This window comes from Rhinoderma darwinii (genome assembly GCF_050947455.1).
Source record: "Rhinoderma darwinii isolate aRhiDar2 chromosome 5 unlocalized genomic scaffold, aRhiDar2.hap1 SUPER_5_unloc_25, whole genome shotgun sequence".
NCBI classification, from domain to species: Eukaryota; Metazoa; Chordata; class Amphibia; order Anura; family Rhinodermatidae; genus Rhinoderma; species Rhinoderma darwinii.
This window is the reverse complement of record NW_027461782.1, coordinates 43,061-70,387: the sequence shown is the minus strand read 5'-3', so window position 1 is coordinate 70,387 and position 27,327 is coordinate 43,061. Positions and strand designations below refer to the sequence as shown.

At 48.5% G+C, this 27,327-nt stretch overlaps 15 non-coding genes and 4 pseudogenes across 15 annotated transcripts; all 19 read right to left on the bottom strand.

Moving 5' to 3' along the window:
* Positions 1 to 811: 811 nt before the first annotated feature.
* On the bottom strand, positions 812 to 1,002 carry LOC142688332 (U2 spliceosomal RNA). Its single transcript, XR_012857470.1, has one exon. It is a non-coding gene; the product is annotated as a U2 spliceosomal RNA (small nuclear RNA).
* Positions 1,003 to 2,303: 1,301 nt separating this feature from the next.
* LOC142688320 (U2 spliceosomal RNA) lies at positions 2,304 to 2,494 on the bottom strand. The gene has a single exon (XR_012857459.1). It is a non-coding gene; the product is annotated as a U2 spliceosomal RNA (small nuclear RNA).
* A 1,301-nt stretch (positions 2,495 to 3,795) lies between these two features.
* On the bottom strand, positions 3,796 to 3,986 carry LOC142688308 (U2 spliceosomal RNA). The gene has a single exon (XR_012857448.1). It is a non-coding gene; the product is annotated as a U2 spliceosomal RNA (small nuclear RNA).
* Positions 3,987 to 5,275: 1,289 nt separating this feature from the next.
* Positions 5,276 to 5,471, bottom strand: LOC142688358 (U2 spliceosomal RNA). The gene has a single exon (XR_012857485.1). It is a non-coding gene; the product is annotated as a U2 spliceosomal RNA (small nuclear RNA).
* A 1,350-nt stretch (positions 5,472 to 6,821) lies between these two features.
* LOC142688399 (U2 spliceosomal RNA) lies at positions 6,822 to 6,932 on the bottom strand (annotated as a pseudogene).
* Positions 6,933 to 8,233: 1,301 nt separating this feature from the next.
* Positions 8,234 to 8,439, bottom strand: LOC142688381 (U2 spliceosomal RNA; annotated as a pseudogene).
* A 753-nt stretch (positions 8,440 to 9,192) lies between these two features.
* Positions 9,193 to 9,262, bottom strand: LOC142688403 (U2 spliceosomal RNA; annotated as a pseudogene).
* A 1,301-nt stretch (positions 9,263 to 10,563) lies between these two features.
* LOC142688295 (U2 spliceosomal RNA) lies at positions 10,564 to 10,754 on the bottom strand. The gene has a single exon (XR_012857436.1). It is a non-coding gene; the product is annotated as a U2 spliceosomal RNA (small nuclear RNA).
* Positions 10,755 to 12,055: 1,301 nt separating this feature from the next.
* Positions 12,056 to 12,246, bottom strand: LOC142688282 (U2 spliceosomal RNA). Its single transcript, XR_012857425.1, has one exon. It is a non-coding gene; the product is annotated as a U2 spliceosomal RNA (small nuclear RNA).
* Positions 12,247 to 13,547: 1,301 nt separating this feature from the next.
* LOC142688270 (U2 spliceosomal RNA) lies at positions 13,548 to 13,738 on the bottom strand. Its single transcript, XR_012857414.1, has one exon. It is a non-coding gene; the product is annotated as a U2 spliceosomal RNA (small nuclear RNA).
* Positions 13,739 to 15,039: 1,301 nt separating this feature from the next.
* LOC142688258 (U2 spliceosomal RNA) lies at positions 15,040 to 15,230 on the bottom strand. Its single transcript, XR_012857403.1, has one exon. It is a non-coding gene; the product is annotated as a U2 spliceosomal RNA (small nuclear RNA).
* A 1,301-nt stretch (positions 15,231 to 16,531) lies between these two features.
* Positions 16,532 to 16,722, bottom strand: LOC142688246 (U2 spliceosomal RNA). The gene has a single exon (XR_012857392.1). It is a non-coding gene; the product is annotated as a U2 spliceosomal RNA (small nuclear RNA).
* A 1,301-nt stretch (positions 16,723 to 18,023) lies between these two features.
* Positions 18,024 to 18,214, bottom strand: LOC142688234 (U2 spliceosomal RNA). Its single transcript, XR_012857381.1, has one exon. It is a non-coding gene; the product is annotated as a U2 spliceosomal RNA (small nuclear RNA).
* A 1,301-nt stretch (positions 18,215 to 19,515) lies between these two features.
* On the bottom strand, positions 19,516 to 19,698 carry LOC142688370 (U2 spliceosomal RNA). Its single transcript, XR_012857490.1, has one exon. It is a non-coding gene; the product is annotated as a U2 spliceosomal RNA (small nuclear RNA).
* Positions 19,699 to 20,486: 788 nt separating this feature from the next.
* Positions 20,487 to 20,556, bottom strand: LOC142688406 (U2 spliceosomal RNA; annotated as a pseudogene).
* A 1,301-nt stretch (positions 20,557 to 21,857) lies between these two features.
* LOC142688222 (U2 spliceosomal RNA) lies at positions 21,858 to 22,048 on the bottom strand. The gene has a single exon (XR_012857370.1). It is a non-coding gene; the product is annotated as a U2 spliceosomal RNA (small nuclear RNA).
* A 1,301-nt stretch (positions 22,049 to 23,349) lies between these two features.
* LOC142688210 (U2 spliceosomal RNA) lies at positions 23,350 to 23,540 on the bottom strand. The gene has a single exon (XR_012857359.1). It is a non-coding gene; the product is annotated as a U2 spliceosomal RNA (small nuclear RNA).
* A 1,289-nt stretch (positions 23,541 to 24,829) lies between these two features.
* LOC142688198 (U2 spliceosomal RNA) lies at positions 24,830 to 25,020 on the bottom strand. Its single transcript, XR_012857348.1, has one exon. It is a non-coding gene; the product is annotated as a U2 spliceosomal RNA (small nuclear RNA).
* Positions 25,021 to 26,321: 1,301 nt separating this feature from the next.
* On the bottom strand, positions 26,322 to 26,512 carry LOC142688186 (U2 spliceosomal RNA). Its single transcript, XR_012857337.1, has one exon. It is a non-coding gene; the product is annotated as a U2 spliceosomal RNA (small nuclear RNA).
* Positions 26,513 to 27,327: the final 815 nt, after the last annotated feature.

Genomic DNA, 27,327 nt, shown 5'->3' with positions numbered 1-27,327 from the left:
CTGAACTTTATATAAGACGGTGCGGCTCAGTCAGTCACTCAGTGTTGCCTGAGAGGGCAACACTGCAACAGCCGGCCGCCAGGCTGTCTTTTTTTTGCACATTTATTTGCCTCCAGGAGGCCACAAGAGGGAGACAAGGGACTGCAAAATGGAAAATAAGCATCCACCAACTTTACAGACAACTTCTCTTTGCTCCTACAACCTCCATCCTTGCACAGTTTGTTATTCTTCTAGGTAACATAGTAACAAATCCAAATTGCTGCTCTCTTTGTAGGCAAGCAAGGCTTTGTTGCAACTGCAATTCTTACTTCTTCTTGAAATGTAGGGACGACAGTACATTCCATCACATCCATGTAGTGTACACAGGTAGGTCCATTGTGGCGGGCAGGCAGGCAGGCAGGCAGGCAGGCGGGCGGGCGGGCGGGCGGGCGGCTTTAATGGCTGTTTGCTGTTCCCCTACTCCACTCCGCTATTTGACTGTGGTGCTGCATCAATCAGTGGCTGGCTCAGGTGCAGCTCTTTAACCTACCTAGGAGGGAGGGCGGAGAGAAGACAAGGAAGGTGAATGAGCTGTTCCAATGTGAAATGCCGGAAACACAGAAACACAGAAGACACACACACAACAAGAGGTGGCAATGTATTAATTAATTGCATTTAATAAATGAGCTCATTATCACACATGACTGTACAAATGCATTGTCCAACAGGTGTTGAAATAATGGGATTAAAAGGGGAGATCCCATCAGAAAGACAAAAACAATAGCAAACACAAATAGCACTTTTGGAATCTGATTTTAGTCAACACATAAGGGAAGGGTGCACCGGTCCTGGAAATACTGCAATACCAGGTCAATGCGTGGAGTGGACAGAGCAAGCTCTATTTCCATCTCCCTGTTCTAAAAATCCATTTAATATATGGTCCCCAGATAGGGGACGTATCAGATATTAAACTGATAAGAACAGATACTACACTTGATCTTAGCCAAAAGGCCGAGAAGCGATAACCCGAGCGGCCCTTGCCTTGCCCGAGCCTGTCCCATACTGCTGTTCACCCCTTGCAGCGATTGATTCAGCCTACTCCTAGGCAATTCCATGGGGCCCTGCAGGCTCACACACATTTACAGCTACTAAGCGGGAGGTGAATAAAGGCCGGAGAGGAAGCTACACAGGATTTGCTTCTTTTGCTTGCACCACAATGCAGTGCTGAAAGAGGAGGAATCTACATAAAAACGCCTTCCTGGCAACGCCCAAATGCCCTCCTGCCATGCAGATAAACACTGGCAGCGGCAGCAAGTGCATGCCCACAGCCACCCCTTGTTCCTTCACACCTTGTATCAGCTTTAATCCAGTCCAGTCCGGTGCTGCCTGCTGAGCAGCACTGACCAACACTGCCTGGGCCCAGGCTTTTATCTCTGAGGCAGGCCCCATTATGATGTCAGAAAGCTGGCTCTGGAATCCTGAGGGCTCCACTATGACACGTGCAAAGTTCCGTCTGAACTTTATATAAGACGGTGCGGCTCAGTCAGTCACTCAGTGTTGCCTGAGAGGGCAACACTGCAACAGCCGGCCGCCAGGCTGTCTTTTTTTTGCACATTTATTTGCCTCCAGGAGGCCACAAGAGGGAGACAAGGGACTGCAAAATGGAAAATAAGCATCCACCAACTTTACAGACAACTTCTCTTTGCTCCTACAACCTCCATCCTTGCACAGTTTGTTATTCTTCTAGGTAACATAGTAACAAATCCAAATTGCTGCTCTCTTTGTAGGCAAGCAAGGCTTTGTTGCAACTGCAATTCTTACTTCTTCTTGAAATGTAGGGACGACAGTACATTCCATCACATCCATGTAGTGTACACAGGTAGGTCCATTGTGGCGGGCAGGCAGGCAGGCAGGCAGGCAGGCGGGCGGGCGGGCGGGCGGGCGGCTTTAATGGCTGTTTGCTGTTCCCCTACTCCACTCCGCTATTTGACTGTGGTGCTGCATCAATCAGTGGCTGGCTCAGGTGCAGCTCTTTAACCTACCTAGGAGGGAGGGCGGAGAGAAGACAAGGAAGGTGAATGAGCTGTTCCAATGTGAAATGCCGGAAACACAGAAACACAGAAGACACACACACAACAAGAGGTGGCAATGTATTAATTAATTGCATTTAATAAATGAGCTCATTATCACACATGACTGTACAAATGCATTGTCCAACAGGTGTTGAAATAATGGGATTAAAAGGGGAGATCCCATCAGAAAGACAAAAACAATAGCAAACACAAATAGCACTTTTGGAATCTGATTTTAGTCAACACATAAGGGAAGGGTGCACCGGTCCTGGAAATACTGCAATACCAGGTCAATGCGTGGAGTGGACAGAGCAAGCTCTATTTCCATCTCCCTGTTCTAAAAATCCATTTAATATATGGTCCCCAGATAGGGGACGTATCAGATATTAAACTGATAAGAACAGATACTACACTTGATCTTAGCCAAAAGGCCGAGAAGCGATAACCCGAGCGGCCCTTGCCTTGCCCGAGCCTGTCCCATACTGCTGTTCACCCCTTGCAGCGATTGATTCAGCCTACTCCTAGGCAATTCCATGGGGCCCTGCAGGCTCACACACATTTACAGCTACTAAGCGGGAGGTGAATAAAGGCCGGAGAGGAAGCTACACAGGATTTGCTTCTTTTGCTTGCACCACAATGCAGTGCTGAAAGAGGAGGAATCTACATAAAAACGCCTTCCTGGCAACGCCCAAATGCCCTCCTGCCATGCAGATAAACACTGGCAGCGGCAGCAAGTGCATGCCCACAGCCACCCCTTGTTCCTTCACACCTTGTATCAGCTTTAATCCAGTCCAGTCCGGTGCTGCCTGCTGAGCAGCACTGACCAACACTGCCTGGGCCCAGGCTTTTATCTCTGAGGCAGGCCCCATTATGATGTCAGAAAGCTGGCTCTGGAATCCTGAGGGCTCCACTATGACACGTGCAAAGTTCCGTCTGAACTTTATATAAGACGGTGCGGCTCAGTCAGTCACTCAGTGTTGCCTGAGAGGGCAACACTGCAACAGCCGGCCGCCAGGCTGTCTTTTTTTTGCACATTTATTTGCCTCCAGGAGGCCACAAGAGGGAGACAAGGGACTGCAAAATGGAAAATAAGCATCCACCAACTTTACAGACAACTTCTCTTTGCTCCTACAACCTCCATCCTTGCACAGTTTGTTATTCTTCTAGGTAACATAGTAACAAATCCAAATTGCTGCTCTCTTTGTAGGCAAGCAAGGCTTTGTTGCAACTGCAATTCTTACTTCTTCTTGAAATGTAGGGACGACAGTACATTCCATCACATCCATGTAGTGTACACAGGTAGGTCCATTGTGGCGGGCAGGCAGGCAGGCAGGCAGGCAGGCGGGCGGGCGGGCGGGCGGGCGGCTTTAATGGCTGTTTGCTGTTCCCCTACTCCACTCCGCTATTTGACTGTGGTGCTGCATCAATCAGTGGCTGGCTCAGGTGCAGCTCTTTAACCTACCTAGGAGGGAGGGCGGAGAGAAGACAAGGAAGGTGAATGAGCTGTTCCAATGTGAAATGCCGGAAACACAGAAACACAGAAGACACACACACAACAAGAGGTGGCAATGTATTAATTAATTGCATTTAATAAATGAGCTCATTATCACACATGACTGTACAAATGCATTGTCCAACAGGTGTTGAAATAATGGGATTAAAAGGGGAGATCCCATCAGAAAGACAAAAACAATAGCAAACACAAATAGCACTTTTGGAATCTGATTTTAGTCAACACATAAGGGAAGGGTGCACCGGTCCTGGAAATACTGCAATACCAGGTCAATGCGTGGAGTGGACAGAGCAAGCTCTATTTCCATCTCCCTGTTCTAAAAATCCATTTAATATATGGTCCCCAGATAGGGGACGTATCAGATATTAAACTGATAAGAACAGATACTACACTTGATCTTAGCCAAAAGGCCGAGAAGCGATAACCCGAGCGGCCCTTGCCTTGCCCGAGCCTGTCCCATACTGCTGTTCACCCCTTGCAGCGATTGATTCAGCCTACTCCTAGGCAATTCCATGGGGCCCTGCAGGCTCACACACATTTACAGCTACTAAGCGGGAGGTGAATAAAGGCCGGAGAGGAAGCTACACAGGATTTGCTTCTTTTGCTTGCACCACAATGCAGTGCTGAAAGAGGAGGAATCTACATAAAAACGCCTTCCTGGCAACGCCCAAATGCCCTCCTGCCATGCAGATAAACACTGGCAGCGGCAGCAAGTGCATGCCCACAGCCACCCCTTGTTCCTTCACACCTTGTATCAGCTTTAATCCAGTCCAGTCCGGTGCTGCCTGCTGAGCAGCACTGACCAACACTGCCTGGGCCCAGGCTTTTATCTCTGAGGCAGGCCCCATTATGATGTCAGAAAGCTGGCTCTGGAATCCTGAGGGCTCCACTATGACACGTGCAAAGTTCCGTCTGAACTTTATATAAGACGGTGCGGCTCAGTCAGTCACTCAGTGTTGCCTGAGAGGGCAACACTGCAACAGCCGGCCGCCAGGCTGTCTTTTTTTTGCACATTTATTTGCCTCCAGGAGGCCACAAGAGGGAGACAAGGGACTGCAAAATGGAAAATAAGCATCCACCAACTTTACAGACAACTTCTCTTTGCTCCTACAACCTCCATCCTTGCACAGTTTGTTATTCTTCTAGGTAACATAGTAACAAATCCAAATTGCTGCTCTCTTTGTAGGCAAGCAAGGCTTTGTTGCAACTGCAATTCTTACTTCTTCTTGAAATGTAGGGACGACAGTACATTCCATCACATCCATGTAGTGTACACAGGTAGGTCCATTGTGGCGGGCAGGCAGGCAGGCAGGCAGGCAGGCGGGCGGGCGGCTTTAATGGCTGTTTGCTGTTCCCCTACTCCACTCCGCTATTTGACTGTGGTGCTGCATCAATCAGTGGCTGGCTCAGGTGCAGCTCTTTAACCTACCTAGGAGGGAGGGCGGAGAGAAGACAAGGAAGGTGAATGAGCTGTTCCAATGTGAAATGCCGGAAACACAGAAACACAGAAGACACACACACAACAAGAGGTGGCAATGTATTAATTAATTGCATTTAATAAATGAGCTCATTATCACACATGACTGTACAAATGCATTGTCCAACAGGTGTTGAAATAATGGGATTAAAAGGGGAGATCCCATCAGAAAGACAAAAACAATAGCAAACACAAATAGCACTTTTGGAATCTGATTTTAGTCAACACATAAGGGAAGGGTGCACCGGTCCTGGAAATACTGCAATACCAGGTCAATGCGTGGAGTGGACAGAGCAAGCTCTATTTCCATCTCCCTGTTCTAAAAATCCATTTAATATATGGTCCCCAGATAGGGGACGTATCAGATATTAAACTGATAAGAACAGATTTTTTTTTTTTTTTTTCATTCAGATCACGTCTTAAAAATCATAAAATTCAAAATAAAAAAGACTTAGATCATCACAATGAAAACTGAAAACGTACAATTAATTTTTGTTTTCCTCTTTCCTTTTTTTTTCTTAAGAAATCAAAAAAACATTCCTTTTTTAACAGCAATAGTTCCTAACATATCCACTAGATGTTCCTGCAAATCATTACCATCCCACTCACAGTTTACAATGCACGTTAACCACGTTGGCACACCATACCTTTCAAGAAACCCTGGTAAATTTTCTCTTACACAGAGCCGCACCCTCCTCCGCATTTTTTCAAAATTAATTTTACTACGTAACTGCTCTACTTCTTCCAATAACCTGTCTCTTTCTGCTCTTTCCTCTTCTGAAATGACACTTTTTTTCTTTCTCTCTGCTTTTTTCCTTTTTTTCTCATCACTTTGCCCACTTCCTTCCAATTTGTGAAGCTTGCCTTCTTCCAAACTAACTTCCGCTTCCTTTCTTTTGACTATCTTCTTATTTTCCTCTTGTACCTCACGTTTGCTTTTCTTTGGGCACGATTTGAATATGTGCCCCTCCTCTCCACACATATTACATACTTTCCCTTTCTGACATTCATTATACTTATGTCCCTCTTGCAGACATTTTGTACACATTACTTTCTCACAGGCTTCTCTCTCATGACCATACTCTTTACAATTCAAACAAAACATATCCATTCCAAGAAAAAATAAATTTCCACACGCACTTCCAATCTTGAACCGCGCTGGAGGAAACAATAGGTTTCTAGATTCACCAATTCTCACAAATTTACAAAGAAATTTCCACTTCCCAGTCCAAAATCCAAAAGGGTTAAACACTTTCCCCTTTCCCACCACCTCCTCACAAAACTTATTGAGAAATAACTTAATGTCCTCTTCATCCACGTAAGGCGAAAACATTTTTACAACCACCAACTTTTTGTTTGGCACAAAATGTGGTGTTACCTTCACACCCACAAGTCTTGGGTCCCTTTTACCTTCCTTCAAGCGTTCTAAAAAGACAGCATAAATTTCTTCTGTGGCGAAGGTAACGTCAAAGCACCCTCTCCTCGGATAGTCCATCACCGCCAAAATGCATGATCTCTCCAGCTGAAAGAAATCCAACAAAAGAACCTTTGTGATGAACTCCAGATCCTTCCTTTGTCGCTCAGATTCCTCCACGAAAAACCGGACAGCATTCCTGGTACGCATATATTCGGGAATTTCCTCCATCCTGCTCCAAACGAATTCCAGCAATCTCCAAAGAATACCTTCAGTACCGAAGTACCAGGCAGGTGATCGCTCCCCGTTGCCCTGGACTAATCCTCCTCCCCAATAGCAGCAGAGGGGTGAAGTCTCTCCTAAGAGAAACGATCCCCCCAGGCCAAGGAAAAGGGTACCAGGGCACCTCCTGACCAAGAAACAAGGCAATACCCTAAAGTACTACACTTGATCTTAGCCAAAAGGCCGAGAAGCGATAACCCGAGCGGCCCTTGCCTTGCCCGAGCCTGTCCCATACTGCTGTTCACCCCTTGCAGCGATTGATTCAGCCTACTCCTAGGCAATTCCATGGGGCCCTGCAGGCTCACACACATTTACAGCTACTAAGCGGGAGGTGAATAAAGGCCGGAGAGGAAGCTACACAGGATTTGCTTCTTTTGCTTGCACCACAATGCAGTGCTGAAAGAGGAGGAATCTACATAAAAACGCCTTCCTGGCAACGCCCAAATGCCCTCCTGCCATGCAGATAAACACTGGCAGCGGCAGCAAGTGCATGCCCACAGCCACCCCTTGTTCCTTCACACCTTGTATCAGCTTTAATCCAGTCCAGTCCGGTGCTGCCTGCTGAGCAGCACTGACCAACACTGCCTGGGCCCAGGCTTTTATCTCTGAGGCAGGCCCCATTATGATGTCAGAAAGCTGGCTCTGGAATCCTGAGGGCTCCACTATGACACGTGCAAAGTTCCGTCTGAACTTTATATAAGACGGTGCGGCTCAGTCAGTCACTCAGTGTTGCCTGAGAGGGCAACACTGCAACAGCCGGCCGCCAGGCTGTCTTTTTTTTGCACATTTATTTGCCTCCAGGAGGCCACAAGAGGGAGACAAGGGACTGCAAAATGGAAAATAAGCATCCACCAACTTTACAGACAACTTCTCTTTGCTCCTACAACCTCCATCCTTGCACAGTTTGTTATTCTTCTAGGTAACATAGTAACAAATCCAAATTGCTGCTCTCTTTGTAGGCAAGCAAGGCTTTGTTGCAACTGCAATTCTTACTTCTTCTTGAAATGTAGGGACGACAGTACATTCCATCACATCCATGTAGTGTACACAGGTAGGTCCATTGTGGCGGGCAGGCAGGCAGGCAGGCAGGCAGGCGGGCGGGCGGGCGGGCGGGCGGCTTTAATGGCTGTTTGCTGTTCCCCTACTCCACTCCGCTATTTGACTGTGGTGCTGCATCAATCAGTGGCTGGCTCAGGTGCAGCTCTTTAACCTACCTAGGAGGGAGGGCGGAGAGAAGACAAGGAAGGTGAATGAGCTGTTCCAATGTGAAATGCCGGAAACACAGAAACACAGAAGACACACACACAACAAGAGGTGGCAATGTATTAATTAATTGCATTTAATAAATGAGCTCATTATCACACATGACTGTACAAATGCATTGTCCAACAGGTGTTGAAATAATGGGATTAAAAGGGGAGATCCCATCAGAAAGACAAAAACAATAGCAAACACAAATAGCACTTTTGGAATCTGATTTTAGTCAACACATAAGGGAAGGGTGCACCGGTCCTGGAAATACTGCAATACCAGGTCAATGCGTGGAGTGGACAGAGCAAGCTCTATTTCCATCTCCCTGTTCTAAAAATCCATTTAATATATGGTCCCCAGATAGGGGACGTATCAGATATTAAACTGATAAGAACAGATCTTTTCTAAAGCCCGAGTCGTGCTTTCTATCACCCAAGTGCATAAAAAGTGCAGAGGTGCCACACAAAAAGTGCACAAGGATGCGGTCTATCGCAGCCCTTCTCTTAAAAGAGAGAGGCCCCGCATAACCATTCCCTGACCCTCCAAACCATAGGCCTAGAGGATCAAGGATCGATGGTCCCCCCTCGCCGGAGCTTAGGGAGACCCAAACACACTCCTAGGCTTCTACCTGGGCTGCCACCCCAGTGTCCACCTAGGAGCCTGCATCCTAGTTGCACCTCCCCTCCGAAGAAGGGAGGCCAGGTTGCAGGGGAAAAAGGAACCAGAAGGCCACACATTTTCCCCCTAGACCTCAGGAGGGTCCCAAAAGGGCACCGCATCCCAAAATCCTTGTGACAAACGTGACAAACACACAGTGAAAAACAAAATTAAATAAGTGGATGTGCGCTGTGATACAGCCTGGACATCCGCCAGGTATAAAAAAATTCCTCATCTCCCAGCCAGAAGGCCGGGAGAATAAAGGTGTGTGCTCATATAGCGTGAAAGAGAGTGCGTGCAAGTGTGCCTTCACTCAGTGGGATCCCACCCCCAGTGAGTTAGGGCACCCCAGGGTCACCAGCCCTGGGGCACATAGCAACTCGGGCTTCCAAACTACCCGGCCTAATGACCTCGATCCGGCGGTCGCCTGGTCACCTACAAATGGTACCTTTAAACCAAATGCGTACACCAGAGCGATGACCGTTGTGGTTCCCTGCCCTCACCTCGGCGTTCTGTCATCCCCCTACGATGGCCCACGTACCATCGGCAGGGATGATTACTAACCTCAGCTTGAGCAGGTACTACACTTGATCTTAGCCAAAAGGCCGAGAAGCGATAACCCGAGCGGCCCTTGCCTTGCCCGAGCCTGTCCCATACTGCTGTTCACCCCTTGCAGCGATTGATTCAGCCTACTCCTAGGCAATTCCATGGGGCCCTGCAGGCTCACACACATTTACAGCTACTAAGCGGGAGGTGAATAAAGGCCGGAGAGGAAGCTACACAGGATTTGCTTCTTTTGCTTGCACCACAATGCAGTGCTGAAAGAGGAGGAATCTACATAAAAACGCCTTCCTGGCAACGCCCAAATGCCCTCCTGCCATGCAGATAAACACTGGCAGCGGCAGCAAGTGCATGCCCACAGCCACCCCTTGTTCCTTCACACCTTGTATCAGCTTTAATCCAGTCCAGTCCGGTGCTGCCTGCTGAGCAGCACTGACCAACACTGCCTGGGCCCAGGCTTTTATCTCTGAGGCAGGCCCCATTATGATGTCAGAAAGCTGGCTCTGGAATCCTGAGGGCTCCACTATGACACGTGCAAAGTTCCGTCTGAACTTTATATAAGACGGTGCGGCTCAGTCAGTCACTCAGTGTTGCCTGAGAGGGCAACACTGCAACAGCCGGCCGCCAGGCTGTCTTTTTTTTGCACATTTATTTGCCTCCAGGAGGCCACAAGAGGGAGACAAGGGACTGCAAAATGGAAAATAAGCATCCACCAACTTTACAGACAACTTCTCTTTGCTCCTACAACCTCCATCCTTGCACAGTTTGTTATTCTTCTAGGTAACATAGTAACAAATCCAAATTGCTGCTCTCTTTGTAGGCAAGCAAGGCTTTGTTGCAACTGCAATTCTTACTTCTTCTTGAAATGTAGGGACGACAGTACATTCCATCACATCCATGTAGTGTACACAGGTAGGTCCATTGTGGCGGGCAGGCAGGCAGGCAGGCAGGCAGGCGGGCGGGCGGGCGGGCGGGCGGCTTTAATGGCTGTTTGCTGTTCCCCTACTCCACTCCGCTATTTGACTGTGGTGCTGCATCAATCAGTGGCTGGCTCAGGTGCAGCTCTTTAACCTACCTAGGAGGGAGGGCGGAGAGAAGACAAGGAAGGTGAATGAGCTGTTCCAATGTGAAATGCCGGAAACACAGAAACACAGAAGACACACACACAACAAGAGGTGGCAATGTATTAATTAATTGCATTTAATAAATGAGCTCATTATCACACATGACTGTACAAATGCATTGTCCAACAGGTGTTGAAATAATGGGATTAAAAGGGGAGATCCCATCAGAAAGACAAAAACAATAGCAAACACAAATAGCACTTTTGGAATCTGATTTTAGTCAACACATAAGGGAAGGGTGCACCGGTCCTGGAAATACTGCAATACCAGGTCAATGCGTGGAGTGGACAGAGCAAGCTCTATTTCCATCTCCCTGTTCTAAAAATCCATTTAATATATGGTCCCCAGATAGGGGACGTATCAGATATTAAACTGATAAGAACAGATACTACACTTGATCTTAGCCAAAAGGCCGAGAAGCGATAACCCGAGCGGCCCTTGCCTTGCCCGAGCCTGTCCCATACTGCTGTTCACCCCTTGCAGCGATTGATTCAGCCTACTCCTAGGCAATTCCATGGGGCCCTGCAGGCTCACACACATTTACAGCTACTAAGCGGGAGGTGAATAAAGGCCGGAGAGGAAGCTACACAGGATTTGCTTCTTTTGCTTGCACCACAATGCAGTGCTGAAAGAGGAGGAATCTACATAAAAACGCCTTCCTGGCAACGCCCAAATGCCCTCCTGCCATGCAGATAAACACTGGCAGCGGCAGCAAGTGCATGCCCACAGCCACCCCTTGTTCCTTCACACCTTGTATCAGCTTTAATCCAGTCCAGTCCGGTGCTGCCTGCTGAGCAGCACTGACCAACACTGCCTGGGCCCAGGCTTTTATCTCTGAGGCAGGCCCCATTATGATGTCAGAAAGCTGGCTCTGGAATCCTGAGGGCTCCACTATGACACGTGCAAAGTTCCGTCTGAACTTTATATAAGACGGTGCGGCTCAGTCAGTCACTCAGTGTTGCCTGAGAGGGCAACACTGCAACAGCCGGCCGCCAGGCTGTCTTTTTTTTGCACATTTATTTGCCTCCAGGAGGCCACAAGAGGGAGACAAGGGACTGCAAAATGGAAAATAAGCATCCACCAACTTTACAGACAACTTCTCTTTGCTCCTACAACCTCCATCCTTGCACAGTTTGTTATTCTTCTAGGTAACATAGTAACAAATCCAAATTGCTGCTCTCTTTGTAGGCAAGCAAGGCTTTGTTGCAACTGCAATTCTTACTTCTTCTTGAAATGTAGGGACGACAGTACATTCCATCACATCCATGTAGTGTACACAGGTAGGTCCATTGTGGCGGGCAGGCAGGCAGGCAGGCAGGCAGGCGGGCGGGCGGGCGGGCGGGCGGCTTTAATGGCTGTTTGCTGTTCCCCTACTCCACTCCGCTATTTGACTGTGGTGCTGCATCAATCAGTGGCTGGCTCAGGTGCAGCTCTTTAACCTACCTAGGAGGGAGGGCGGAGAGAAGACAAGGAAGGTGAATGAGCTGTTCCAATGTGAAATGCCGGAAACACAGAAACACAGAAGACACACACACAACAAGAGGTGGCAATGTATTAATTAATTGCATTTAATAAATGAGCTCATTATCACACATGACTGTACAAATGCATTGTCCAACAGGTGTTGAAATAATGGGATTAAAAGGGGAGATCCCATCAGAAAGACAAAAACAATAGCAAACACAAATAGCACTTTTGGAATCTGATTTTAGTCAACACATAAGGGAAGGGTGCACCGGTCCTGGAAATACTGCAATACCAGGTCAATGCGTGGAGTGGACAGAGCAAGCTCTATTTCCATCTCCCTGTTCTAAAAATCCATTTAATATATGGTCCCCAGATAGGGGACGTATCAGATATTAAACTGATAAGAACAGATACTACACTTGATCTTAGCCAAAAGGCCGAGAAGCGATAACCCGAGCGGCCCTTGCCTTGCCCGAGCCTGTCCCATACTGCTGTTCACCCCTTGCAGCGATTGATTCAGCCTACTCCTAGGCAATTCCATGGGGCCCTGCAGGCTCACACACATTTACAGCTACTAAGCGGGAGGTGAATAAAGGCCGGAGAGGAAGCTACACAGGATTTGCTTCTTTTGCTTGCACCACAATGCAGTGCTGAAAGAGGAGGAATCTACATAAAAACGCCTTCCTGGCAACGCCCAAATGCCCTCCTGCCATGCAGATAAACACTGGCAGCGGCAGCAAGTGCATGCCCACAGCCACCCCTTGTTCCTTCACACCTTGTATCAGCTTTAATCCAGTCCAGTCCGGTGCTGCCTGCTGAGCAGCACTGACCAACACTGCCTGGGCCCAGGCTTTTATCTCTGAGGCAGGCCCCATTATGATGTCAGAAAGCTGGCTCTGGAATCCTGAGGGCTCCACTATGACACGTGCAAAGTTCCGTCTGAACTTTATATAAGACGGTGCGGCTCAGTCAGTCACTCAGTGTTGCCTGAGAGGGCAACACTGCAACAGCCGGCCGCCAGGCTGTCTTTTTTTTGCACATTTATTTGCCTCCAGGAGGCCACAAGAGGGAGACAAGGGACTGCAAAATGGAAAATAAGCATCCACCAACTTTACAGACAACTTCTCTTTGCTCCTACAACCTCCATCCTTGCACAGTTTGTTATTCTTCTAGGTAACATAGTAACAAATCCAAATTGCTGCTCTCTTTGTAGGCAAGCAAGGCTTTGTTGCAACTGCAATTCTTACTTCTTCTTGAAATGTAGGGACGACAGTACATTCCATCACATCCATGTAGTGTACACAGGTAGGTCCATTGTGGCGGGCAGGCAGGCAGGCAGGCAGGCAGGCGGGCGGGCGGGCGGGCGGGCGGCTTTAATGGCTGTTTGCTGTTCCCCTACTCCACTCCGCTATTTGACTGTGGTGCTGCATCAATCAGTGGCTGGCTCAGGTGCAGCTCTTTAACCTACCTAGGAGGGAGGGCGGAGAGAAGACAAGGAAGGTGAATGAGCTGTTCCAATGTGAAATGCCGGAAACACAGAAACACAGAAGACACACACACAACAAGAGGTGGCAATGTATTAATTAATTGCATTTAATAAATGAGCTCATTATCACACATGACTGTACAAATGCATTGTCCAACAGGTGTTGAAATAATGGGATTAAAAGGGGAGATCCCATCAGAAAGACAAAAACAATAGCAAACACAAATAGCACTTTTGGAATCTGATTTTAGTCAACACATAAGGGAAGGGTGCACCGGTCCTGGAAATACTGCAATACCAGGTCAATGCGTGGAGTGGACAGAGCAAGCTCTATTTCCATCTCCCTGTTCTAAAAATCCATTTAATATATGGTCCCCAGATAGGGGACGTATCAGATATTAAACTGATAAGAACAGATACTACACTTGATCTTAGCCAAAAGGCCGAGAAGCGATAACCCGAGCGGCCCTTGCCTTGCCCGAGCCTGTCCCATACTGCTGTTCACCCCTTGCAGCGATTGATTCAGCCTACTCCTAGGCAATTCCATGGGGCCCTGCAGGCTCACACACATTTACAGCTACTAAGCGGGAGGTGAATAAAGGCCGGAGAGGAAGCTACACAGGATTTGCTTCTTTTGCTTGCACCACAATGCAGTGCTGAAAGAGGAGGAATCTACATAAAAACGCCTTCCTGGCAACGCCCAAATGCCCTCCTGCCATGCAGATAAACACTGGCAGCGGCAGCAAGTGCATGCCCACAGCCACCCCTTGTTCCTTCACACCTTGTATCAGCTTTAATCCAGTCCAGTCCGGTGCTGCCTGCTGAGCAGCACTGACCAACACTGCCTGGGCCCAGGCTTTTATCTCTGAGGCAGGCCCCATTATGATGTCAGAAAGCTGGCTCTGGAATCCTGAGGGCTCCACTATGACACGTGCAAAGTTCCGTCTGAACTTTATATAAGACGGTGCGGCTCAGTCAGTCACTCAGTGTTGCCTGAGAGGGCAACACTGCAACAGCCGGCCGCCAGGCTGTCTTTTTTTTGCACATTTATTTGCCTCCAGGAGGCCACAAGAGGGAGACAAGGGACTGCAAAATGGAAAATAAGCATCCACCAACTTTACAGACAACTTCTCTTTGCTCCTACAACCTCCATCCTTGCACAGTTTGTTATTCTTCTAGGTAACATAGTAACAAATCCAAATTGCTGCTCTCTTTGTAGGCAAGCAAGGCTTTGTTGCAACTGCAATTCTTACTTCTTCTTGAAATGTAGGGACGACAGTACATTCCATCACATCCATGTAGTGTACACAGGTAGGTCCATTGTGGCGGGCAGGCAGGCAGGCAGGCAGGCAGGCGGGCGGGCGGGCGGGCGGGCGGCTTTAATGGCTGTTTGCTGTTCCCCTACTCCACTCCGCTATTTGACTGTGGTGCTGCATCAATCAGTGGCTGGCTCAGGTGCAGCTCTTTAACCTACCTAGGAGGGAGGGCGGAGAGAAGACAAGGAAGGTGAATGAGCTGTTCCAATGTGAAATGCCGGAAACACAGAAACACAGAAGACACACACACAACAAGAGGTGGCAATGTATTAATTAATTGCATTTAATAAATGAGCTCATTATCACACATGACTGTACAAATGCATTGTCCAACAGGTGTTGAAATAATGGGATTAAAAGGGGAGATCCCATCAGAAAGACAAAAACAATAGCAAACACAAATAGCACTTTTGGAATCTGATTTTAGTCAACACATAAGGGAAGGGTGCACCGGTCCTGGAAATACTGCAATACCAGGTCAATGCGTGGAGTGGACAGAGCAAGCTCTATTTCCATCTCCCTGTTCTAAAAATCCATTTAATATATGGTCCCCAGATAGGGGACGTATCAGATATTAAACTGATAAGAACAGATACTACACTTGATCTTAGCCAAAAGGCCGAGAAGCGATAACCCGAGCGGCCCTTGCCTTGCCCGAGCCTGTCCCATACTGCTGTTCACCCCTTGCAGCGATTGATTCAGCCTACTCCTAGGCAATTCCATGGGGCCCTGCAGGCTCACACACATTTACAGCTACTAAGCGGGAGGTGAATAAAGGCCGGAGAGGAAGCTACACAGGATTTGCTTCTTTTGCTTGCACCACAATGCAGTGCTGAAAGAGGAGGAATCTACATAAAAACGCCTTCCTGGCAACGCCCAAATGCCCTCCTGCCATGCAGATAAACACTGGCAGCGGCAGCAAGTGCATGCCCACAGCCACCCCTTGTTCCTTCACACCTTGTATCAGCTTTAATCCAGTCCAGTCCGGTGCTGCCTGCTGAGCAGCACTGACCAACACTGCCTGGGCCCAGGCTTTTATCTCTGAGGCAGGCCCCATTATGATGTCAGAAAGCTGGCTCTGGAATCCTGAGGGCTCCACTATGACACGTGCAAAGTTCCGTCTGAACTTTATATAAGACGGTGCGGCTCAGTCAGTCACTCAGTGTTGCCTGAGAGGGCAACACTGCAACAGCCGGCCGCCAGGCTGTCTTTTTTTTGCACATTTATTTGCCTCCAGGAGGCCACAAGAGGGAGACAAGGGACTGCAAAATGGAAAATAAGCATCCACCAACTTTACAGACAACTTCTCTTTGCTCCTACAACCTCCATCCTTGCACAGTTTGTTATTCTTCTAGGTAACATAGTAACAAATCCAAATTGCTGCTCTCTTTGTAGGCAAGCAAGGCTTTGTTGCAACTGCAATTCTTACTTCTTCTTGAAATGTAGGGACGACAGTACATTCCATCACATCCATGTAGTGTACACAGGTAGGTCCATTGTGGCGGGCAGGCAGGCAGGCAGGCAGGCAGGCGGGCGGGCGGGCGGGCGGGCGGCTTTAATGGCTGTTTGCTGTTCCCCTACTCCACTCCGCTATTTGACTGTGGTGCTGCATCAATCAGTGGCTGGCTCAGGTGCAGCTCTTTAACCTACCTAGGAGGGAGGGCGGAGAGAAGACAAGGAAGGTGAATGAGCTGTTCCAATGTGAAATGCCGGAAACACAGAAACACAGAAGACACACACACAACAAGAGGTGGCAATGTATTAATTAATTGCATTTAATAAATGAGCTCATTATCACACATGACTGTACAAATGCATTGTCCAACAGGTGTTGAAATAATGGGATTAAAAGGGGAGATCCCATCAGAAAGACAAAAACAATAGCAAACACAAATAGCACTTTTGGAATCTGATTTTAGTCAACACATAAGGGAAGGGTGCACCGGTCCTGGAAATACTGCAATACCAGGTCAATGCGTGGAGTGGACAGAGCAAGCTCTATTTCCATCTCCCTGTTCTAAAAATCCATTTAATATATGGTCCCCAGATAGGGGACGTATCAGATATTAAACTGATAAGAACAGATACTACACTTGATCTTAGCCAAAAGGCCGAGAAGCGATAACCCGAGCGGCCCTTGCCTTGCCCGAGCCTGTCCCATACTGCTGTTCACCCCTTGCAGCGATTGATTCAGCCTACTCCTAGGCAATTCCATGGGGCCCTGCAGGCTCACACACATTTACAGCTACTAAGCGGGAGGTGAATAAAGGCCGGAGAGGAAGCTACACAGGATTTGCTTCTTTTGCTTGCACCACAATGCAGTGCTGAAAGAGGAGGAATCTACATAAAAACGCCTTCCTGGCAACGCCCAAATGCCCTCCTGCCATGCAGATAAACACTGGCAGCGGCAGCAAGTGCATGCCCACAGCCACCCCTTGTTCCTTCACACCTTGTATCAGCTTTAATCCAGTCCAGTCCGGTGCTGCCTGCTGAGCAGCACTGACCAACACTGCCTGGGCCCAGGCTTTTATCTCTGAGGCAGGCCCCATTATGATGTCAGAAAGCTGGCTCTGGAATCCTGAGGGCTCCACTATGACACGTGCAAAGTTCCGTCTGAACTTTATATAAGACGGTGCGGCTCAGTCAGTCACTCAGTGTTGCCTGAGAGGGCAACACTGCAACAGCCGGCCGCCAGGCTGTCTTTTTTTTGCACATTTATTTGCCTCCAGGAGGCCACAAGAGGGAGACAAGGGACTGCAAAATGGAAAATAAGCATCCACCAACTTTACAGACAACTTCTCTTTGCTCCTACAACCTCCATCCTTGCACAGTTTGTTATTCTTCTAGGTAACATAGTAACAAATCCAAATTGCTGCTCTCTTTGTAGGCAAGCAAGGCTTTGTTGCAACTGCAATTCTTACTTCTTCTTGAAATGTAGGGACGACAGTACATTCCATCACATCCATGTAGTGTACACAGGTAGGTCCATTGTGGCGGGCAGGCAGGCAGGCAGGCAGGCAGGCGGGCGGGCGGGCGGGCGGGCGGCTTTAATGGCTGTTTGCTGTTCCCCTACTCCACTCCGCTATTTGACTGTGGTGCTGCATCAATCAGTGGCTGGCTCAGGTGCAGCTCTTTAACCTACCTAGGAGGGAGGGCGGAGAGAAGACAAGGAAGGTGAATGAGCTGTTCCAATGTGAAATGCCGGAAACACAGAAACACAGAAGACACACACACAACAAGAGGTGGCAATGTATTAATTAATTGCATTTAATAAATGAGCTCATTATCACACATGACTGTACAAATGCATTGTCCAACAGGTGTTGAAATAATGGGATTAAAAGGGGAGATCCCATCAGAAAGACAAAAACAATAGCAAACACAAATAGCACTTTTGGAATCTGATTTTAGTCAACACATAAGGGAAGGGTGCACCGGTCCTGGAAATACTGCAATACCAGGTCAATGCGTGGAGTGGACAGAGCAAGCTCTATTTCCATCTCCCTGTTCTAAAAATCCATTTAATATATGGTCCCCAGATAGGGGACGTATCAGATATTAAACTGATAAGAACAGATACTACACTTGATCTTAGCCAAAAGGCCGAGAAGCGATAACCCGAGCGGCCCTTGCCTTGCCCGAGCCTGTCCCATACTGCTGTTCACCCCTTGCAGCGATTGATTCAGCCTACTCCTAGGCAATTCCATGGGGCCCTGCAGGCTCACACACATTTACAGCTACTAAGCGGGAGGTGAATAAAGGCCGGAGAGGAAGCTACACAGGATTTGCTTCTTTTGCTTGCACCACAATGCAGTGCTGAAAGAGGAGGAATCTACATAAAAACGCCTTCCTGGCAACGCCCAAATGCCCTCCTGCCATGCAGATAAACACTGGCAGCGGCAGCAAGTGCATGCCCACAGCCACCCCTTGTTCCTTCACACCTTGTATCAGCTTTAATCCAGTCCAGTCCGGTGCTGCCTGCTGAGCAGCACTGACCAACACTGCCTGGGCCCAGGCTTTTATCTCTGAGGCAGGCCCCATTATGATGTCAGAAAGCTGGCTCTGGAATCCTGAGGGCTCCACTATGACACGTGCAAAGTTCCGTCTGAACTTTATATAAGACGGTGCGGCTCAGTCAGTCACTCAGTGTTGCCTGAGAGGGCAACACTGCAACAGCCGGCCGCCAGGCTGTCTTTTTTTTGCACATTTATTTGCCTCCAGGAGGCCACAAGAGGGAGACAAGGGACTGCAAAATGGAAAATAAGCATCCACCAACTTTACAGACAACTTCTCTTTGCTCCTACAACCTCCATCCTTGCACAGTTTGTTATTCTTCTAGGTAACATAGTAACAAATCCAAATTGCTGCTCTCTTTGTAGGCAAGCAAGGCTTTGTTGCAACTGCAATTCTTACTTCTTCTTGAAATGTAGGGACGACAGTACATTCCATCACATCCATGTAGTGTACACAGGTAGGTCCATTGTGGCGGGCAGGCAGGCAGGCAGGCAGGCAGGCGGGCGGGCGGGCGGGCGGGCGGCTTTAATGGCTGTTTGCTGTTCCCCTACTCCACTCCGCTATTTGACTGTGGTGCTGCATCAATCAGTGGCTGGCTCAGGTGCAGCTCTTTAACCTACCTAGGAGGGAGGGCGGAGAGAAGACAAGGAAGGTGAATGAGCTGTTCCAATGTGAAATGCCGGAAACACAGAAACACAGAAGACACACACACAACAAGAGGTGGCAATGTATTAATTAATTGCATTTAATAAATGAGCTCATTATCACACATGACTGTACAAATGCATTGTCCAACAGGTGTTGAAATAATGGGATTAAAAGGGGAGATCCCATCAGAAAGACAAAAACAATAGCAAACACAAATAGCACTTTTGGAATCTGATTTTAGTCAACACATAAGGGAAGGGTGCACCGGTCCTGGAAATACTGCAATACCAGGTCAATGCGTGGAGTGGACAGAGCAAGCTCTATTTCCATCTCCCTGTTCTAAAAATCCATTTAATATATGGTCCCCAGATAGGGGACGTATCAGATATTAAACTGATAAGAACAGATTTTTTTTTTTTTTTTATTGAAAGCCCGAGTCGTGCTTTCTATCACCCAAGTGCATAAAAAGTGCAGAGGTGCCACACAAAAAGTGCACAAGGATGCGGTCTATCGCAGCCCTTCTCTTAAAAGAGAGAGGCCCCGCATAACCATTCCTCGACCCTCCAAGCCTTAGGCCTAGAGGATCAAGGATCGATGATCCCCCCTCGCCGAAGCTTAGGGAGACCCAACAACACTCCAAGGCTTCTACCTGGGCTGCCACCCCAGTGTCCACCTTGGAGCCTGCATCAAAGGTGCACCTCCCCTCCGAAGAAGGGAGGCCGGGTTGCAGGGGAAAACGGAACCAGATGGCCACACATTTTCCCCCTAGACCTCAGGAGGGTCCCAAAAGGGCACCGCATCCCAAAATCCTTGTGACAAAACGTGACAAACACACAGTGAAAAACAAAATTAAATAAGTGGATGTGCGCTGTGATACAGCCTGGACATCCGCCAGGTATAAAAAATTCCTCATCTCCCAGCCAGAAGGCCGGGAGAATAAAGGTGTGTGCTCATATAGCGTGAAAGAGAGTGCGTGCAAGTGTGCCTTCACTCAGTGGGATCCCACCCCCAGTGAGTTAGGGCACCCCAGGGTCACCAGCCCTGGGGCACATAGCAACTCGGGCTTCCAAACTACCCGACCTAATGACCTCGATCCGGCGGTCGCCTGGTCACCTACAAATGGTACCTTTAAACCAAATGCGTACACCAGAGCGATGACCGTTGTGGTTCCCTGCCCTCACCTTGGCGTTCTGTCATCCCCCTACGATGGCCCATGAACCACCGGCAGGGATGATTACTAACCTCAGCTTGAGCAGGTACTACACTTGATCTTAGCCAAAAGGCCGAGAAGCGATAACCCGAGCGGCCCTTGCCTTGCCCGAGCCTGTCCCATACTGCTGTTCACCCCTTGCAGCGATTGATTCAGCCTACTCCTAGGCAATTCCATGGGGCCCTGCAGGCTCACACACATTTACAGCTACTAAGCGGGAGGTGAATAAAGGCCGGAGAGGAAGCTACACAGGATTTGCTTCTTTTGCTTGCACCACAATGCAGTGCTGAAAGAGGAGGAATCTACATAAAAACGCCTTCCTGGCAACGCCCAAATGCCCTCCTGCCATGCAGATAAACACTGGCAGCGGCAGCAAGTGCATGCCCACAGCCACCCCTTGTTCCTTCACACCTTGTATCAGCTTTAATCCAGTCCAGTCCGGTGCTGCCTGCTGAGCAGCACTGACCAACACTGCCTGGGCCCAGGCTTTTATCTCTGAGGCAGGCCCCATTATGATGTCAGAAAGCTGGCTCTGGAATCCTGAGGGCTCCACTATGACACGTGCAAAGTTCCGTCTGAACTTTATATAAGACGGTGCGGCTCAGTCAGTCACTCAGTGTTGCCTGAGAGGGCAACACTGCAACAGCCGGCCGCCAGGCTGTCTTTTTTTTGCACATTTATTTGCCTCCAGGAGGCCACAAGAGGGAGACAAGGGACTGCAAAATGGAAAATAAGCATCCACCAACTTTACAGACAACTTCTCTTTGCTCCTACAACCTCCATCCTTGCACAGTTTGTTATTCTTCTAGGTAACATAGTAACAAATCCAAATTGCTGCTCTCTTTGTAGGCAAGCAAGGCTTTGTTGCAACTGCAATTCTTACTTCTTCTTGAAATGTAGGGACGACAGTACATTCCATCACATCCATGTAGTGTACACAGGTAGGTCCATTGTGGCGGGCAGGCAGGCAGGCAGGCAGGCAGGCGGGCGGGCGGGCGGGCGGGCGGCTTTAATGGCTGTTTGCTGTTCCCCTACTCCACTCCGCTATTTGACTGTGGTGCTGCATCAATCAGTGGCTGGCTCAGGTGCAGCTCTTTAACCTACCTAGGAGGGAGGGCGGAGAGAAGACAAGGAAGGTGAATGAGCTGTTCCAATGTGAAATGCCGGAAACACAGAAACACAGAAGACACACACACAACAAGAGGTGGCAATGTATTAATTAATTGCATTTAATAAATGAGCTCATTATCACACATGACTGTACAAATGCATTGTCCAACAGGTGTTGAAATAATGGGATTAAAAGGGGAGATCCCATCAGAAAGACAAAAACAATAGCAAACACAAATAGCACTTTTGGAATCTGATTTTAGTCAACACATAAGGGAAGGGTGCACCGGTCCTGGAAATACTGCAATACCAGGTCAATGCGTGGAGTGGACAGAGCAAGCTCTATTTCCATCTCCCTGTTCTAAAAATCCATTTAATATATGGTCCCCAGATAGGGGACGTATCAGATATTAAACTGATAAGAACAGATACTACACTTGATCTTAGCCAAAAGGCCGAGAAGCGATAACCCGAGCGGCCCTTGCCTTGCCCGAGCCTGTCCCATACTGCTGTTCACCCCTTGCAGCGATTGATTCAGCCTACTCCTAGGCAATTCCATGGGGCCCTGCAGGCTCACACACATTTACAGCTACTAAGCGGGAGGTGAATAAAGGCCGGAGAGGAAGCTACACAGGATTTGCTTCTTTTGCTTGCACCACAATGCAGTGCTGAAAGAGGAGGAATCTACATAAAAACGCCTTCCTGGCAACGCCCAAATGCCCTCCTGCCATGCAGATAAACACTGGCAGCGGCAGCAAGTGCATGCCCACAGCCACCCCTTGTTCCTTCACACCTTGTATCAGCTTTAATCCAGTCCAGTCCGGTGCTGCCTGCTGAGCAGCACTGACCAACACTGCCTGGGCCCAGGCTTTTATCTCTGAGGCAGGCCCCATTATGATGTCAGAAAGCTGGCTCTGGAATCCTGAGGGCTCCACTATGACACGTGCAAAGTTCCGTCTGAACTTTATATAAGACGGTGCGGCTCAGTCAGTCACTCAGTGTTGCCTGAGAGGGCAACACTGCAACAGCCGGCCGCCAGGCTGTCTTTTTTTTGCACATTTATTTGCCTCCAGGAGGCCACAAGAGGGAGACAAGGGACTGCAAAATGGAAAATAAGCATCCACCAACTTTACAGACAACTTCTCTTTGCTCCTACAACCTCCATCCTTGCACAGTTTGTTATTCTTCTAGGTAACATAGTAACAAATCCAAATTGCTGCTCTCTTTGTAGGCAAGCAAGGCTTTGTTGCAACTGCAATTCTTACTTCTTCTTGAAATGTAGGGACGACAGTACATTCCATCACATCCATGTAGTGTACACAGGTAGGTCCATTGTGGCGGGCAGGCAGGCAGGCAGGCAGGCAGGCGGGCGGGCGGGCGGGCGGGCGGCTTTAATGGCTGTTTGCTGTTCCCCTACTCCACTCCGCTATTTGACTGTGGTGCTGCATCAATCAGTGGCTGGCTCAGGTGCAGCTCTTTAACCTACCTAGGAGGGAGGGCGGAGAGAAGACAAGGAAGGTGAATGAGCTGTTCCAATGTGAAATGCCGGAAACACAGAAACACAGAAGACACACACACAACAAGAGGTGGCAATGTATTAATTAATTGCATTTAATAAATGAGCTCATTATCACACATGACTGTACAAATGCATTGTCCAACAGGTGTTGAAATAATGGGATTAAAAGGGGAGATCCCATCAGAAAGACAAAAACAATAGCAAACACAAATAGCACTTTTGGAATCTGATTTTAGTCAACACATAAGGGAAGGGTGCACCGGTCCTGGAAATACTGCAATACCAGGTCAATGCGTGGAGTGGACAGAGCAAGCTCTATTTCCATCTCCCTGTTCTAAAAATCCATTTAATATATGGTCCCCAGATAGGGGACGTATCAGATATTAAACTGATAAGAACAGATACTACACTTGATCTTAGCCAAAAGGCCGAGAAGCGATAACCCGAGCGGCCCTTGCCTTGCCCGAGCCTGTCCCATACTGCTGTTCACCCCTTGCAGCGATTGATTCAGCCTACTCCTAGGCAATTCCATGGGGCCCTGCAGGCTCACACACATTTACAGCTACTAAGCGGGAGGTGAATAAAGGCCGGAGAGGAAGCTACACAGGATTTGCTTCTTTTGCTTGCACCACAATGCAGTGCTGAAAGAGGAGGAATCTACATAAAAACGCCTTCCTGGCAACGCCCAAATGCCCTCCTGCCATGCAGATAAACACTGGCAGCGGCAGCAAGTGCATGCCCACAGCCACCCCTTGTTCCTTCACACCTTGTATCAGCTTTAATCCAGTCCAGTCCGGTGCTGCCTGCTGAGCAGCACTGACCAACACTGCCTGGGCCCAGGCTTTTATCTCTGAGGCAGGCCCCATTATGATGTCAGAAAGCTGGCTCTGGAATCCTGAGGGCTCCACTATGACACGTGCAAAGTTCCGTCTGAACTTTATATAAGACGGTGCGGCTCAGTCAGTCACTCAGTGTTGCCTGAGAGGGCAACACTGCAACAGCCGGCCGCCAGGCTGTCTTTTTTTTGCACATTTATTTGCCTCCAGGAGGCCACAAGAGGGAGACAAGGGACTGCAAAATGGAAAATAAGCATCCACCAACTTTACAGACAACTTCTCTTTGCTCCTACAACCTCCATCCTTGCACAGTTTGTTATTCTTCTAGGTAACATAGTAACAAATCCAAATTGCTGCTCTCTTTGTAGGCAAGCAAGGCTTTGTTGCAACTGCAATTCTTACTTCTTCTTGAAATGTAGGGACGACAGTACATTCCATCACATCCATGTAGTGTACACAGGTAGGTCCATTGTGGCGGGCAGGCAGGCAGGCGGGCGGGCGGGCGGGCGGGCGGCTTTAATGGCTGTTTGCTGTTCCCCTACTCCACTCCGCTATTTGACTGTGGTGCTGCATCAATCAGTGGCTGGCTCAGGTGCAGCTCTTTAACCTACCTAGGAGGGAGGGCGGAGAGAAGACAAGGAAGGTGAATGAGCTGTTCCAATGTGAAATGCCGGAAACACAGAAACACAGAAGACACACACACAACAAGAGGTGGCAATGTATTAATTAATTGCATTTAATAAATGAGCTCATTATCACACATGACTGTACAAATGCATTGTCCAACAGGTGTTGAAATAATGGGATTAAAAGGGGAGATCCCATCAGAAAGACAAAAACAATAGCAAACACAAATAGCACTTTTGGAATCTGATTTTAGTCAACACATAAGGGAAGGGTGCACCGGTCCTGGAAATACTGCAATACCAGGTCAATGCGTGGAGTGGACAGAGCAAGCTCTATTTCCATCTCCCTGTTCTAAAAATCCATTTAATATATGGTCCCCAGATAGGGGACGTATCAGATATTAAACTGATAAGAACAGATACTACACTTGATCTTAGCCAAAAGGCCGAGAAGCGATAACCCGAGCGGCCCTTGCCTTGCCCGAGCCTGTCCCATACTGCTGTTCACCCCTTGCAGCGATTGATTCAGCCTACTCCTAGGCAATTCCATGGGGCCCTGCAGGCTCACACACATTTACAGCTACTAAGCGGGAGGTGAATAAAGGCCGGAGAGGAAGCTACACAGGATTTGCTTCTTTTGCTTGCACCACAATGCAGTGCTGAAAGAGGAGGAATCTACATAAAAACGCCTTCCTGGCAACGCCCAAATGCCCTCCTGCCATGCAGATAAACACTGGCAGCGGCAGCAAGTGCATGCCCACAGCCACCCCTTGTTCCTTCACACCTTGTATCAGCTTTAATCCAGTCCAGTCCGGTGCTGCCTGCTGAGCAGCACTGACCAACACTGCCTGGGCCCAGGCTTTTATCTCTGAGGCAGGCCCCATTATGATGTCAGAAAGCTGGCTCTGGAATCCTGAGGGCTCCACTATGACACGTGCAAAGTTCCGTCTGAACTTTATATAAGACGGTGCGGCTCAGTCAGTCACTCAGTGTTGCCTGAGAGGGCAACACTGCAACAGCCGGCCGCCAGGCTGTCTTTTTTTTGCACATTTATTTGCCTCCAGGAGGCCACAAGAGGGAGACAAGGGACTGCAAAATGGAAAATAAGCATCCACCAACTTTACAGACAACTTCTCTTTGCTCCTACAACCTCCATCCTTGCACAGTTTGTTATTCTTCTAGGTAACATAGTAACAAATCCAAATTGCTGCTCTCTTTGTAGGCAAGCAAGGCTTTGTTGCAACTGCAATTCTTACTTCTTCTTGAAATGTAGGGACGACAGTACATTCCATCACATCCATGTAGTGTACACAGGTAGGTCCATTGTGGCGGGCAGGCAGGCAGGCAGGCAGGCAGGCGGGCGGGCGGGCGGGCGGGCGGCTTTAATGGCTGTTTGCTGTTCCCCTACTCCACTCCGCTATTTGACTGTGGTGCTGCATCAATCAGTGGCTGGCTCAGGTGCAGCTCTTTAACCTACCTAGGAGGGAGGGCGGAGAGAAGACAAGGAAGGTGAATGAGCTGTTCCAATGTGAAATGCCGGAAACACAGAAACACAGAAGACACACACACAACAAGAGGTGGCAATGTATTAATTAATTGCATTTAATAAATGAGCTCATTATCACACATGACTGTACAAATGCATTGTCCAACAGGTGTTGAAATAATGGGATTAAAAGGGGAGATCCCATCAGAAAGACAAAAACAATAGCAAACACAAATAGCACTTTTGGAATCTGATTTTAGTCAACACATAAGGGAAGGGTGCACCGGTCCTGGAAATACTGCAATACCAGGTCAATGCGTGGAGTGGACAGAGCAAGCTCTATTTCCATCTCCCTGTTCTAAAAATCCATTTAATATATGGTCCCCAGATAGGGGACGTATCAGATATTAAACTGATAAGAACAGATACTACACTTGATCTTAGCCAAAAGGCCGAGAAGCGATAACCCGAGCGGCCCTTGCCTTGCCCGAGCCTGTCCCATACTGCTGTTCACCCCTTGCAGCGATTGATTCAGCCTACTCCTAGGCAATTCCATGGGGCCCTGCAGGCTCACACACATTTACAGCTACTAAGCGGGAGGTGAATAAAGGCCGGAGAGGAAGCTACACAGGATTTGCTTCTTTTGCTTGCACCACAATGCAGTGCTGAAAGAGGAGGAATCTACATAAAAACGCCTTCCTGGCAACGCCCAAATGCCCTCCTGCCATGCAGATAAACACTGGCAGCGGCAGCAAGTGCATGCCCACAGCCACCCCTTGTTCCTTCACACCTTGTATCAGCTTTAATCCAGTCCAGTCCGGTGCTGCCTGCTGAGCAGCACTGACCAACACTGCCTGGGCCCAGGCTTTTATCTCTGAGGCAGGCCCCATTATGATGTCAGAAAGCTGGCTCTGGAATCCTGAGGGCTCCACTATGACACGTGCAAAGTTCCGTCTGAACTTTATATAAGACGGTGCGGCTCAGTCAGTCACTCAGTGTTGCCTGAGAGGGCAACACTGCAACAGCCGGCCGCCAGGCTGTCTTTTTTTTGCACATTTATTTGCCTCCAGGAGGCCACAAGAGGGAGACAAGGGACTGCAAAATGGAAAATAAGCATCCACCAACTTTACAGACAACTTCTCTTTGCTCCTACAACCTCCATCCTTGCACAGTTTGTTATTCTTCTAGGTAACATAGTAACAAATCCAAATTGCTGCTCTCTTTGTAGGCAAGCAAGGCTTTGTTGCAACTGCAATTCTTACTTCTTCTTGAAATGTAG